This window comes from Rhinoderma darwinii, unplaced genomic scaffold (genome assembly GCF_050947455.1).
Source record: "Rhinoderma darwinii isolate aRhiDar2 unplaced genomic scaffold, aRhiDar2.hap1 Scaffold_3407, whole genome shotgun sequence".
In the NCBI taxonomy this organism is placed as follows: domain Eukaryota; kingdom Metazoa; phylum Chordata; class Amphibia; order Anura; family Rhinodermatidae; genus Rhinoderma; species Rhinoderma darwinii.
Window position 1 is genome coordinate 25,774 of NW_027463432.1, and position 14,140 is coordinate 39,913.

At 45.4% G+C, this 14,140-nt stretch overlaps 5 non-coding genes and 1 pseudogene across 5 annotated transcripts; all 6 read left to right on the plus strand.

The window, feature by feature from the left end:
- Nucleotides 1-506: 506 nt before the first annotated feature.
- LOC142705923 (U2 spliceosomal RNA) lies at nt 507-697 on the plus strand. Its single transcript, XR_012868408.1, has one exon. It is a non-coding gene; the product is annotated as a U2 spliceosomal RNA (small nuclear RNA).
- A 1,334-nt stretch (nt 698-2,031) lies between these two features.
- On the plus strand, nt 2,032-2,222 carry LOC142705924 (U2 spliceosomal RNA). The gene has a single exon (XR_012868409.1). It is a non-coding gene; the product is annotated as a U2 spliceosomal RNA (small nuclear RNA).
- A 6,462-nt stretch (nt 2,223-8,684) lies between these two features.
- Nucleotides 8,685-8,855, plus strand: LOC142705916 (U2 spliceosomal RNA; annotated as a pseudogene).
- A 1,344-nt stretch (nt 8,856-10,199) lies between these two features.
- LOC142705925 (U2 spliceosomal RNA) lies at nt 10,200-10,390 on the plus strand. The gene has a single exon (XR_012868410.1). It is a non-coding gene; the product is annotated as a U2 spliceosomal RNA (small nuclear RNA).
- A 1,330-nt stretch (nt 10,391-11,720) lies between these two features.
- On the plus strand, nt 11,721-11,911 carry LOC142705926 (U2 spliceosomal RNA). Its single transcript, XR_012868411.1, has one exon. It is a non-coding gene; the product is annotated as a U2 spliceosomal RNA (small nuclear RNA).
- A 1,348-nt stretch (nt 11,912-13,259) lies between these two features.
- Nucleotides 13,260-13,450, plus strand: LOC142705928 (U2 spliceosomal RNA). The gene has a single exon (XR_012868413.1). It is a non-coding gene; the product is annotated as a U2 spliceosomal RNA (small nuclear RNA).
- Nucleotides 13,451-14,140: the final 690 nt, after the last annotated feature.

Sequence of the window (14,140 nt, forward strand, 5' to 3'; positions counted from 1 at the left end):
CAGACGGAACTTTGCACGTGTCATAGTGGAGCCCTCAGGATTCCAGAGCCAGCTTTCTGACATCATAATGGGGCCTGCCTCAGAGATAGATAAAAGCCTGGGCCCAGGCAGTGTTGGTCAGTGCTGCTCAGCAGGCAGCACTGGACTGGACTGGACTGGATTACAGCTGATACAAGGTGTGAAGGAACAAGGGGTGGCTGTGGGCATGCACTTGCTGCCGCTGCCAGTGTTTATCTGCATGGCAGGAGGGCATTTGGGCGTTGCCAGGAAGGCGTTTTTATGTAGATTCCTCCTCTTTCAGCACTGCATTGTGGTGCAAGCAAAAGAAGCAAATCCTGTGTAGCTTCCTCTCCGGCCTTTATTCACCTCCCTCCCGCTTAGTAGCTGTAAATGTGTGTGAGCCTGCAGGGCCCCATGGAATTGCCTAGGAGTAGGCTGAATCAATCGCTGCAAGGGGTGAACAGCAGTATGGGACAGGCTCGGGCAAGGCAAGGGCCGCTCGGGTTATCGCTTCTCGGCCTTTTGGCTAAGATCAAGTGTAGTATCTGTTCTTATCAGTTTAATATCTGATACGTCCCCTATCTGGGGACCATATATTAAATGGATTTTTAGAACAGGGAGATGGAAATAGAGCTTGCTCTGTCCACTCCACGCATTGACCTGGTATTGCAGTATTTCCAGGACCGGTGCACCCTTCCCTTATGTGTTGACTAAAATCAGATTCCAAAAGTGCTATTTGTGTTTGCTATTGTTTTTGTCTTTCTGATGGGATCTCCCCTTTTAATCCCATTATTTCAACACCTGTTGGACAATGCATTTGTACAGTCATGTGTGATAATGAGCTCATTTATTAAATGCAATTAATTAATACATTGCCACCTCTTGTTGTGTGTGTGTGTGTGTGTGTGTGTGTGTGTGTGTGTGTGTGTGTGTGTGTGTGTGTGTGTGTGTCTTCTGTGTTTCTGTGTTTCCGGCATTTCACATTGGAACAGCTCATTCACCTTCCTTGTCTTCTCTCCGCCCTCCCTTTTAGGTAGGTTAAAGAGCTGCACCTGAGCCAGCCACTGATTGATTGATGCAGCACCACAGTCAAATAGTGGAGTGGAGTAGGGGGAACAGCAAACAGCCATTAAAGCAGCCCGCCCGCCACAATGGACCTACCTGTGTACACTAGATGGATGTGATGGAATGTACTGTCGTCCCTACATTTCCAAGAAGAAGTAAGAATTGCAGTTGCAACAAACCCTTGCTTGCCTACAAAGAGAGCAGCAATTTGGATTTGTTACTATGTTACCTGGAAGAATAACAAACTGTGCAAGGATGGAGGTTGTAGGAGCAAAGAGAAGTTGTCTGTAAAGTTGGTGGATGCCTATTTTCCATTTTGCAGTCCCTTGTCTCCCTCTTGTGGCCTCCTGGAGGCAAATAAATGTGCAAAAAAAAGACAGCCTGGCGGCCGGCTGTTGCAGTGTTGCCCTCTCAGGCAACACTGAGTGACTGACTGAGCCGCACCGTCTTATATAAAGTTCAGACGGAACTTTGCACGTGTCATAGTGGAGCCCTCAGGATTCCAGAGCCAGCTTTCTGACATCATAATGGGGCCTGCCTCAGAGATAGATAAAAGCCTGGGCCCAGGCAGTGTTGGTCAGTGCTGCTCAGCAGGCAGCACTGGACTGGACTGGACTGGATTACAGCTGATACAAGGTGTGAAGGAACAAGGGGTGGCTGTGGGCATGCACTTGCTGCCGCTGCCAGTGTTTATCTGCATGGCAGGAGGGCATTTGGGCGTTGCCAGGAAGGCGTTTTTATGTAGATTCCTCCTCTTTCAGCACTGCATTGTGGTGCAAGCAAAAGAAGCAAATCCTGTGTAGCTTCCTCTCCGGCCTTTATTCACCTCCCTCCCGCTTAGTAGCTGTAAATGTGTGTGAGCCTGCAGGGCCCCATGGAATTGCCTAGGAGTAGGCTGAATCAATCGCTGCAAGGGGTGAACAGCAGTATGGGACAGGCTCGGGCAAGGCAAGGGCCGCTCGGGTTATCGCTTCTCGGCCTTTTGGCTAAGATCAAGTGTAGTATCTGTTCTTATCAGTTTAATATCTGATACGTCCCCTATCTGGGGACCATATATTAAATGGATTTTTAGAACAGGGAGATGGAAATAGAGCTTGCTCTGTCCACTCCACGCATTGACCTGGTATTGCAGTATTTCCAGGACCGGTGCACCCTTCCCTTATGTGTTGACTAAAATCAGATTCCAAAAGTGCTATTTGTGTTTGCTATTGTTTTTGTCTTTCTGATGGGATCTCCCCTTTTAATCCCATTATTTCAACACCTGTTGGACAATGCATTTGTACAGTCATGTGTGATAATGAGCTCATTTATTAAATGCAATTAATTAATACATTGCCACCTCTTGTTGTGTGTGTGTGTGTGTGTGTGTGTGTGTGTGTGTGTGTGTGTGTGTGTGTGTGTGTGTGTGTGTGTGTGTGTGTGTCTTCTGTGTTTCTGTGTTTCCGGCATTTCACATTGGAACAGCTCATTCACCTTCCTTGTCTTCTCTCCGCCCTCCCTTTTAGGTAGGTTAAAGAGCTGCACCTGAGCCAGCCACTGATTGATTGATGCAGCACCACAGTCAAATAGTGGAGTGGAGTAGGGGGAACAGCAAACAGCCATTAAAGCAGCCCGCCCGCCACAATGGACCTACCTGTGTACACTAGATGGATGTGATGGAATGTACTGTCGTCCCTACATTTCCAAGAAGAAGTAAGAATTGCAGTTGCAACAAACCCTTGCTTGCCTACAAAGAGAGCAGCAATTTGGATTTGTTACTATGTTACCTGGAAGAATAACAAACTGTGCAAGGATGGAGGTTGTAGGAGCAAAGAGAAGTTGTCTGTAAAGTTGGTGGATGCCTATTTTCCATTTTGCAGTCCCTTGTCTCCCTCTTGTGGCCTCCTGGAGGCAAATAAATGTGCAAAAAAAAGACAGCCTGGCGGCCGGCTGTTGCAGTGTTGCCCTCTCAGGCAACACTGAGTGACTGACTGAGCCGCACCGTCTTATATAAAGTTCAGACGGAACTTTGCACGTGTCATAGTGGAGCCCTCAGGATTCCAGAGCCAGCTTTCTGACATCATAATGGGGCCTGCCTCAGAGATAGATAAAAGCCTGGGCCCAGGCAGTGTTGGTCAGTGCTGCTCAGCAGGCAGCACTGGACTGGACTGGACTGGATTACAGCTGATACAAGGTGTGAAGGAACAAGGGGTGGCTGTGGGCATGCACTTGCTGCCGCTGCCAGTGTTTATCTGCATGGCAGGAGGGCATTTGGGCGTTGCCAGGAAGGCGTTTTTATGTAGATTCCTCCTCTTTCAGCACTGCATTGTGGTGCAAGCAAAAGAAGCAAATCCTGTGTAGCTTCCTCTCCGGCCTTTATTCACCTCCCTCCCGCTTAGTAGCTGTAAATGTGTGTGAGCCTGCAGGGCCCCATGGAATTGCCTAGGAGTAGGCTGAATCAATCGCTGCAAGGGGTGAACAGCAGTATGGGACAGGCTCGGGCAAGGCAAGGGCCGCTCGGGTTATCGCTTCTCGGCCTTTTGGCACGATCTCGTGTCATTAGGTGATCAGCATGTCATGCCCTTGGCCTTTTGGCATCGCCACCTCGGTGGCTTAAGCCATCTGCTGCTATTAGGGGGTAGGCTGGGTGATCATTAGTAGAGCGATCATGGGAGCTAGGCTCCGCTACGCTGGGATCGGGGAAACCCGGATCAAGAACGCTTTTGGTATTGACGTACCCTTGGATAAAAGAGATCTGTTTTCATTGAAGCATCTGGTGCAAGACATCCTCTTCAAGACCCTCAATGTCAGCAGGAGCGACATTCTATGCCTTCAGGACCCTAGAGGTAACCGTTTTACTCTTGTTCTCAACAGTCTCAATGCTTGTTACAATTTGTATGCGACAATCAAGGCAAACCTGCAAAATACTGATCTGGATGGACTTGTCTTCACTGTGCTGTATAACAATGATGTGCCATTGGTTGTGCTTATGTACAATCCTCATGTGTTGGTGGAGGACATTCTTTCTTTTCTAAGGAAGTACTGCTCCTATGCAAGTTATTCCCACCAGGTTCTAAACACTGAGTCTATATGGACTGGAAAACATAAGTTTTTTGTGCGTTTTGAAGAAGACCCTGCAGGACCATTGGGGGTTAAATACCCTCCCAGAAATTTTGCAATTGGCCGTGATAAAGGTTATTTATTTTTTCCCCAGCCTCCTGTGTTTTGCAGGAAGTGTAAAACGTATGGGCATACTTATGAAGACTGCACACAGGAAGGGGTTACATGCAACAAATGCAACCAGGATGGTCATCTGGCTAAAGACTGTAAGAATCCTATTGTGTGCAATATGTGTAGTACAGTGGGACATGCATTTAAAAACTGCCCAATGCGTGCAAAAAATAAGAGGGTGAGGACTATGGCGGAGGTAGTAGCAGGTGAAGCCAGTGGCAGTACATCTAATGTGCTTCTAAGCTCTGTTGTACAGGAAATTCAGGAGCCGACGCCTAAGGAGCCTGCTGAGCCGACGCCTCCCAGAGGGCCTGCTGGGCCATCACCTCCTGGGGAGCCTGCTGAAGCTCTCACTGAGCTAACTCATGCTAGCAAAACGGTGGCTGAAGAAATGGAAGTGGCTTTGTTGGAAGGAGACCTGCCTCACCCCTCTGATGACTTGACTGGTTTGAGGGGGGATGGTGAGATAGATGCTTCTCTCTCCAGGACTCCGGTCTTGTCCTGGGAAGGAATTTACATAGAACAAGATGGCGGAGGTGGCCAAGGAGACTTTCCATCTTCTCTTGTGAGATCTGCTGAGGAGGAGGGAGAAGGGTCGTCTTCCAAAAGACTACGTACTATGCTGTCACCCTTGAGTGAGGATGGAGCCAGCCCAGACAGGGGAATTTACCCTATCTCTCATTTCTCTGAGGATTTTCCTTTTTTAGGGGAGGACGCAGAAAAAGCTGTCTTTGTGTCCGGTTGCCAGCCTCCAGGAGGCGTAGGCTGATCAGACAGTGGGGTATCGGTGGTTACGTTCGTAAAAAGATCAAGATATGGGCTCCAAAACTACATTTAATGTCATATCCATAAATGTCAGACAAATAGCATCTAAGTCTAGACGTGCTTTAGTTTTGGATCATGTCAGGAATCTTGGAGCAGAAATTTCTTGCCTGCAGGAATGTGGCATATCTGAACCACCGGGGGAGGGGGATTGGCCCCATGGGCAATGTGTTTGGTCAGGGTCTTCGTTTAATAAAAATGATGGTGTAGGGATACTACTGGGGAATAAGGGTATAAACTTGGAGAGTTACACAGTGGTTGAAATAGGTCGATGTTTGATTGCAGTAGTGTGTTGTAGGGGATTTAGGGTCAGGGTGATAAATACGTATTGCCCTACAGATAGGGCGAGTAGGCTGGCTTTGTTAGAAAAGCTGAGCCTTTTCCTACCTGGGAGGATACCTACAATTTTTGTAGGAGATTTCAATTGCTCCTTTGATGGAGAGGGCCTGGATGTGACCGGGAAAAAGTTAAATCAATTAATGTCTGACTTTTCTTTTCTAGATACGGCAGAAATGCATTTGGGTAAGCCACCACCACCAACGTATAAATCAGACAGAGGAGGGGTTGAGTCTAGGATTGACCGTATATGTGTATCCAAGAATCTAGTTTGTAAGACTTTTGTTCAAAGTGAGGTACCATTTTCGGATCATGTATGTTTGCAAGTATGGATGGAAGGTAATTGTAAATTTAGTTTTGGGAGGGGTGTATGGAAGTTGAATAGTAGATTATTAGAGGATGTGGAAGTGATGGATGAGTTTAAGTGTAAGTATGCTGTGTGGAAAAGGGAGAAAAATAGTTTTAAAGATGTGCTTAAGTGGTGGGATTGGGTGAAAGTGCAGATTAAAAATTTTTTTGTAAAATGGGGACATAAACAAGCTACTAGACTACGTAACCAGTATAAAGATCTGAATGTTAGGATAGAATGGTTACGTAAGATGGGTGAAAATGGGATCGATATGAGTGATTTGTTGGAAGAAGCCAGAAAGGAGTTAAAGCAGGTTTTGGAAAGAAAAGGTAAAGAAATCATTTTTAGATCAAAAGTGGAATATCTAGATAAAAATGAAAAATGTACAAGATTTTTTTTCAAAAAAATGTGTGGTAAGAAAGAAGATATGAATGAAGTTATTAATGAGAAAGGTGAGTGTATGGAGGGTGTAGATGTGGTAAAAGTGGTGGAATCATACTATTCAGAGTTGTATGGGAAAAAATGGATTGATAATGGTTTGATGAATGAGGTTCTGGGTGGTTTGGAAAGTGTCCTTGGTGAGGATGACTGCGTGGGGTTGAATGAAGAGATAACTCTTGAAGAAGTGAAGAATGTGATAATGAGTGCGGGGAAAAATAAAACTCCTGGTAAAGATGGAATTCCGGTGGAATTCTACGTAAAGATGTGGGAGGTAATTGGGGTAGACTTGCTGGAAGTGTGTAAGAATATATGGGATAAGGGGGTTTTGTGTGAGTCTATGAAAGAAGGTGTGATTGTTGTGATCTACAAGAAAGGAGACAAGAAGTGTTTGGGTAATTGGAGGCCAATTTCATTATTGAATGCAGATTATAAATGTTTTAGTAAAATCTTGGCTAATCGTATGCGTGAGGTGGTAGGTAAAATTGTAGGGGAGGAGCAAGTGTGTGCTGTGCCAGGTAGAAGTATGACTGATAATTTGGTTTTGTTGAGAGATTTGATTGGTGACTGTATGAGTAGGAAACAGAAGTGTATGATGCTTGCATTGGATTTTGAAAAGGCTTTCGATAGGGTGTCGCACGGGTTTATGTTTGCTGTACTTGCTAGGATGGGTTTTTCCACTAGGTTTTTGGACGGTGTGAAGTGTTTGTACAGGGATGTGTCAAGTGAAGTTTTGGTGAATGGTAATTTAAGTTCAAAAGTAAGTGTAGAATCTGGGGTTAGACAGGGGTGCCCTATGTCCCCTGTTTTGTTTATTTGTGTAATTGAAGTTTTGATGTGTTTAGTAAGAAGAGATAAGGTAATGAGAGGTTTTCTGATTCCAGGGAGTGGGGGTAAATGTGTTAAAATTTTGGGTTATATGGATGATGTGGTGGTTGTGAGTGATTGTATGGCTGGGCTGAATAGAGTTAAATTATGGTTAGATTTCTTCTGTGGTGCATCTGCTTTTAAAGTGAATTGGGGTAAGTGTGTATTCAAGTGTTTTGGAGACAGGGGAGTAAGAATGGGAGGGGTGAGAAATGAAGTGGGTGCAGTGAAAGTGTTAGGGATTCAGTTTAATGATGATCTAAGAGGGAATGAGAGTTGGGATGAATGTGGCTTGAGAATTGAGAGGAAGTTAAATTTTTGGAGGCTTAGGGACCTGACTCTATCGGGGAAGGTATTGATAATAAAATCGGTTATTCTGCCAATTTTGGTCTTTGTGGCTTGTGTTTTTCCAACCGCTAGTAGGAAGATTAAGAAGTTAGAAAAAATGGTTTTTACCTTTTTTTGGGGAAGCCGAATGGAGAAACTGAAGCGTGAATTTGTGTATAAGTCTTGTGAGAATGGGGGTTTGGGTTTTCCACATGTTGAGGTTTTTCTTGGGCTTAATTATATTAAAATGGTGGTGGTTCTTTTGGGGAAAGGCAGTAAGAGCGCGTATATGGTTAGGTATATGGCTGGTTGGATGCTTTATGGGTTAGATTGGGTTAAGAGAGATGCCACTGTGCCTGTTGCTTATGTATGTCCTGTATGGTATATTCTGATTGAAAAATTTATTAGGAAGCATGATTTGATTGCAGTTCCAATGGGTGAGTTTAAGAATAAGAAGGCTGTGTTAAAAAGGTTGTGTGTGAATGAGGTTGTGTGTAATATTGTGGGTTTGAGAGGACAGGATGTTGTGAATGTTTGGAAGAAGTTAAGTGTGACAGGTATGTCAAATAGGCAAAAAGACATAGTGTGGATGGCGATGCATGATATTTTGCCTGTTAGAGATGTGCAGAGGAGGAGGATGTTAGTTAGATTTGAGGTTTGTCCGAGGGTTGGGTGTGGTTCTTGTGAGACTGTAAGACATCTCTTTTGGGACTGTGATTATGCTTATGAGGTTTGGAGAAGAATGGGTGGTTTGTGTAAGGAATTGGCTGGGGTAAGTTTTATGGATTGGAAGGTTGCAATGTTTGCTATAGGTGCATGTAATAGGGCAAGTGATAGGGTATTATGGTTGATTATGGTGTGTATAATGGAGAGCTTGTGGGATGTGCGCAATTTAGGTATTTTCAAGCACAAGTGGGTACCAATTAATGATTGTGTGAGGATGATATTGTCGAGATTATATGTGGTTTATCGCTGGGATAGTCAGTGTGGTGGTGGCATAGACGCAGAGGGAGTTTGGAAATTTAAGAAATGGAGAAGGTTAGTGAAATACAGTTAATTGTTGTTTTCTATCTCTGTTTCAAATGTTGTCCCTTGTATTATTATGTTCCTTTTTTGATCGGAATAAAGTATTACCATGATGATGTATGACTAAGGCAACTTGTGCCTTAAAGATGCAAAATGGTTCTTGCGTTGTACTGTTGCTTTAAGTTGAACTGAATGGTATTAAAAAAAAAAAAAAAAAAAAAAAAAAAAAAAAAAAAAAAAAAAAAAAAAAAAAAAAAAAAAATCTGTTCTTATCAGTTTAATATCTGATACGTCCCCTATCTGGGGACCATATATTAAATGGATTTTTAGAACAGGGAGATGGAAATAGAGCTTGCTCTGTCCACTCCACGCATTGACCTGGTATTGCAGTATTTCCAGGACCGGTGCACCCTTCCCTTATGTGTTGACTAAAATCAGATTCCAAAAGTGCTATTTGTGTTTGCTATTGTTTTTGTCTTTCTGATGGGATCTCCCCTTTTAATCCCATTATTTCAACACCTGTTGGACAATGCATTTGTACAGTCATGTGTGATAATGAGCTCATTTATTAAATGCAATTAATTAATACATTGCCACCTCTTGTTGTGTGTGTGTGTGTGTGTGTGTGTGTGTGTGTGTGTGTGTGTGTGTGTGTGTGTGTGTGTGTGTGTGTGTGTGTCTTCTGTGTTTCTGTGTTTCCGGCATTTCACATTGGAACAGCTCATTCACCTTCCTTGTCTTCTCTCCGCCCTCCCTTTTAGGTAGGTTAAAGAGCTGCACCTGAGCCAGCCACTGATTGATTGATGCAGCACCACAGTCAAATAGTGGAGTGGAGTAGGGGGAACAGCAAACAGCCATTAAAGCAGCCCGCCCGCCACAATGGACCTACCTGTGTACACTAGATGGATGTGATGGAATGTACTGTCGTCCCTACATTTCCAAGAAGAAGTAAGAATTGCAGTTGCAACAAACCCTTGCTTGCCTACAAAGAGAGCAGCAATTTGGATTTGTTACTATGTTACCTGGAAGAATAACAAACTGTGCAAGGATGGAGGTTGTAGGAGCAAAGAGAAGTTGTCTGTAAAGTTGGTGGATGCCTATTTTCCATTTTGCAGTCCCTTGTCTCCCTCTTGTGGCCTCCTGGAGGCAAATAAATGTGCAAAAAAAAGACAGCCTGGCGGCCGGCTGTTGCAGTGTTGCCCTCTCAGGCAACACTGAGTGACTGACTGAGCCGCACCGTCTTATATAAAGTTCAGACGGAACTTTGCACGTGTCATAGTGGAGCCCTCAGGATTCCAGAGCCAGCTTTCTGACATCATAATGGGGCCTGCCTCAGAGATAGATAAAAGCCTGGGCCCAGGCAGTGTTGGTCAGTGCTGCTCAGCAGGCAGCACTGGACTGGACTGGACTGGATTACAGCTGATACAAGGTGTGAAGGAACAAGGGGTGGCTGTGGGCATGCACTTGCTGCCGCTGCCAGTGTTTATCTGCATGGCAGGAGGGCATTTGGGCGTTGCCAGGAAGGCGTTTTTATGTAGATTCCTCCTCTTTCAGCACTGCATTGTGGTGCAAGCAAAAGAAGCAAATCCTGTGTAGCTTCCTCTCCGGCCTTTATTCACCTCCCTCCCGCTTAGTAGCTGTAAATGTGTGTGAGCCTGCAGGGCCCCATGGAATTGCCTAGGAGTAGGCTGAATCAATCGCTGCAAGGGGTGAACAGCAGTATGGGACAGGCTCGGGCAAGGCAAGGGCCGCTCGGGTTATCGCTTCTCGGCCTTTTGGCTAAGATCAAGTGTAGTATCTGTTCTTATCAGTTTAATATCTGATACGTCCCCTATCTGGGGACCATATATTAAATGGATTTTTAGAACAGGGAGATGGAAATAGAGCTTGCTCTGTCCACTCCACGCATTGACCTGGTATTGCAGTATTTCCAGGACCGGTGCACCCTTCCCTTATGTGTTGACTAAAATCAGATTCCAAAAGTGCTATTTGTGTTTGCTATTGTTTTTGTCTTTCTGATGGGATCTCCCCTTTTAATCCCATTATTTCAACACCTGTTGGACAATGCATTTGTACAGTCATGTGTGATAATGAGCTCATTTATTAAATGCAATTAATTAATACATTGCCACCTCTTGTTGTGTGTGTGTGTGTGTGTGTGTGTGTGTGTGTGTGTGTGTGTGTGTGTGTGTGTGTGTGTCTTCTGTGTTTCTGTGTTTCCGGCATTTCACATTGGAACAGCTCATTCACCTTCCTTGTCTTCTCTCCGCCCTCCCTTTTAGGTAGGTTAAAGAGCTGCACCTGAGCCAGCCACTGATTGATTGATGCAGCACCACAGTCAAATAGTGGAGTGGAGTAGGGGGAACAGCAAACAGCCATTAAAGCAGCCCGCCCGCCACAATGGACCTACCTGTGTACACTAGATGGATGTGATGGAATGTACTGTCGTCCCTACATTTCCAAGAAGAAGTAAGAATTGCAGTTGCAACAAACCCTTGCTTGCCTACAAAGAGAGCAGCAATTTGGATTTGTTACTATGTTACCTGGAAGAATAACAAACTGTGCAAGGATGGAGGTTGTAGGAGCAAAGAGAAGTTGTCTGTAAAGTTGGTGGATGCCTATTTTCCATTTTGCAGTCCCTTGTCTCCCTCTTGTGGCCTCCTGGAGGCAAATAAATGTGCAAAAAAAAGACAGCCTGGCGGCCGGCTGTTGCAGTGTTGCCCTCTCAGGCAACACTGAGTGACTGACTGAGCCGCACCGTCTTATATAAAGTTCAGACGGAACTTTGCACGTGTCATAGTGGAGCCCTCAGGATTCCAGAGCCAGCTTTCTGACATCATAATGGGGCCTGCCTCAGAGATAGATAAAAGCCTGGGCCCAGGCAGTGTTGGTCAGTGCTGCTCAGCAGGCAGCACTGGACTGGACTGGACTGGATTACAGCTGATACAAGGTGTGAAGGAACAAGGGGTGGCTGTGGGCATGCACTTGCTGCCGCTGCCAGTGTTTATCTGCATGGCAGGAGGGCATTTGGGCGTTGCCAGGAAGGCGTTTTTATGTAGATTCCTCCTCTTTCAGCACTGCATTGTGGTGCAAGCAAAAGAAGCAAATCCTGTGTAGCTTCCTCTCCGGCCTTTATTCACCTCCCTCCCGCTTAGTAGCTGTAAATGTGTGTGAGCCTGCAGGGCCCCATGGAATTGCCTAGGAGTAGGCTGAATCAATCGCTGCAAGGGGTGAACAGCAGTATGGGACAGGCTCGGGCAAGGCAAGGGCCGCTCGGGTTATCGCTTCTCGGCCTTTTGGCTAAGATCAAGTGTAGTATCTGTTCTTATCAGTTTAATATCTGATACGTCCCCTATCTGGGGACCATATATTAAATGGATTTTTAGAACAGGGAGATGGAAATAGAGCTTGCTCTGTCCACTCCACGCATTGACCTGGTATTGCAGTATTTCCAGGACCGGTGCACCCTTCCCTTATGTGTTGACTAAAATCAGATTCCAAAAGTGCTATTTGTGTTTGCTATTGTTTTTGTCTTTCTGATGGGATCTCCCCTTTTAATCCCATTATTTCAACACCTGTTGGACAATGCATTTGTACAGTCATGTGTGATAATGAGCTCATTTATTAAATGCAATTAATTAATACATTGCCACCTCTTGTTGTGTGTGTGTGTGTGTGTGTGTGTGTGTGTGTGTGTGTGTGTGTGTGTGTGTGTGTGTGTGTGTGTGTGTGTGTGTGTCTTCTGTGTTTCTGTGTTTCCGGCATTTCACATTGGAACAGCTCATTCACCTTCCTTGTCTTCTCTCCGCCCTCCCTTTTAGGTAGGTTAAAGAGCTGCACCTGAGCCAGCCACTGATTGATTGATGCAGCACCACAGTCAAATAGTGGAGTGGAGTAGGGGGAACAGCAAACAGCCATTAAAGCAGCCCGCCCGCCACAATGGACCTACCTGTGTACACTAGATGGATGTGATGGAATGTACTGTCGTCCCTACATTTCCAAGAAGAAGTAAGAATTGCAGTTGCAACAAACCCTTGCTTGCCTACAAAGAGAGCAGCAATTTGGATTTGTTACTATGTTACCTGGAAGAATAACAAACTGTGCAAGGATGGAGGTTGTAGGAGCAAAGAGAAGTTGTCTGTAAAGTTGGTGGATGCCTATTTTCCATTTTGCAGTCCCTTGTCTCCCTCTTGTGGCCTCCTGGAGGCAAATAAATGTGCAAAAAAAAGACAGCCTGGCGGCCGGCTGTTGCAGTGTTGCCCTCTCAGGCAACACTGAGTGACTGACTGAGCCGCACCGTCTTATATAAAGTTCAGACGGAACTTTGCACGTGTCATAGTGGAGCCCTCAGGATTCCAGAGCCAGCTTTCTGACATCATAATGGGGCCTGCCTCAGAGATAGATAAAAGCCTGGGCCCAGGCAGTGTTGGTCAGTGCTGCTCAGCAGGCAGCACTGGACTGGACTGGACTGGATTACAGCTGATACAAGGTGTGAAGGAACAAGGGGTGGCTGTGGGCATGCACTTGCTGCCGCTGCCAGTGTTTATCTGCATGGCAGGAGGGCATTTGGGCGTTGCCAGGAAGGCGTTTTTATGTAGATTCCTCCTCTTTCAGCACTGCATTGTGGTGCAAGCAAAAGAAGCAAATCCTGTGTAGCTTCCTCTCCGGCCTTTATTCACCTCCCTCCCGCTTAGTAGCTGTAAATGTGTGTGAGCCTGCAGGGCCCCATGGAATTGCCTAGGAGTAGGCTGAATCAATCGCTGCAAGGGGTGAACAGCAGTATGGGACAGGCTCGGGCAAGGCAAGGGCCGCTCGGGTTATCGCTTCTCGGCCTTTTGGCTAAGATCAAGTGTAGTATCTGTTCTTATCAGTTTAATATCTGATACGTCCCCTATCTGGGGACCATATATTAAATGGATTTTTAGAACAGGGAGATGGAAATAGAGCTTGCTCTGTCCACTCCACGCATTGACCTGGTATTGCAGTATTTCCAGGACCGGTGCACCCTTCCCTTATGTGTTGACTAAAATCAGATTCCAAAAGTGCTATTTGTGTTTGCTATTGTTTTTGTCTTTCTGATGGGATCTCCCCTTTTAATCCCATTATTTCAACACCTGTTGGACAATGCATTTGTACAGTCATGTGTGATAATGAGCTCATTTATTAAATGCAATTAATTAATACATTGCCACCTCTTGTTGTGTGTGTGTGTGTGTGTGTGTGTGTGTGTGTGTGTGTGTGTGTGTGTGTGTGTGTGTGTGTGTGTGTGTGTGTCTTCTGTGTTTCTGTGTTTCCGGCATTTCACATTGGAACAGCTCATTCACCTTCCTTGTCTTCTCTCCGCCCTCCCTTTTAGGTAGGTTAAAGAGCTGCACCTGAGCCAGCCACTGATTGATTGATGCAGCACCACAGTCAAATAGTGGAGTGGAGTAGGGGGAACAGCAAACAGCCATTAAAGCAGCCCGCCCGCCACAATGGACCTACCTGTGTACACTAGATGGATGTGATGGAATGTACTGTCGTCCCTACATTTCCAAGAAGAAGTAAGAATTGCAGTTGCAACAAACCCTTGCTTGCCTACAAAGAGAGCAGCAATTTGGATTTGTTACTATGTTACCTGGAAGAATAACAAACTGTGCAAGGATGGAGGTTGTAGGAGCAAAGAGAAGTTGTCTGTAAAGTTGGTGGATGCCTATTTTC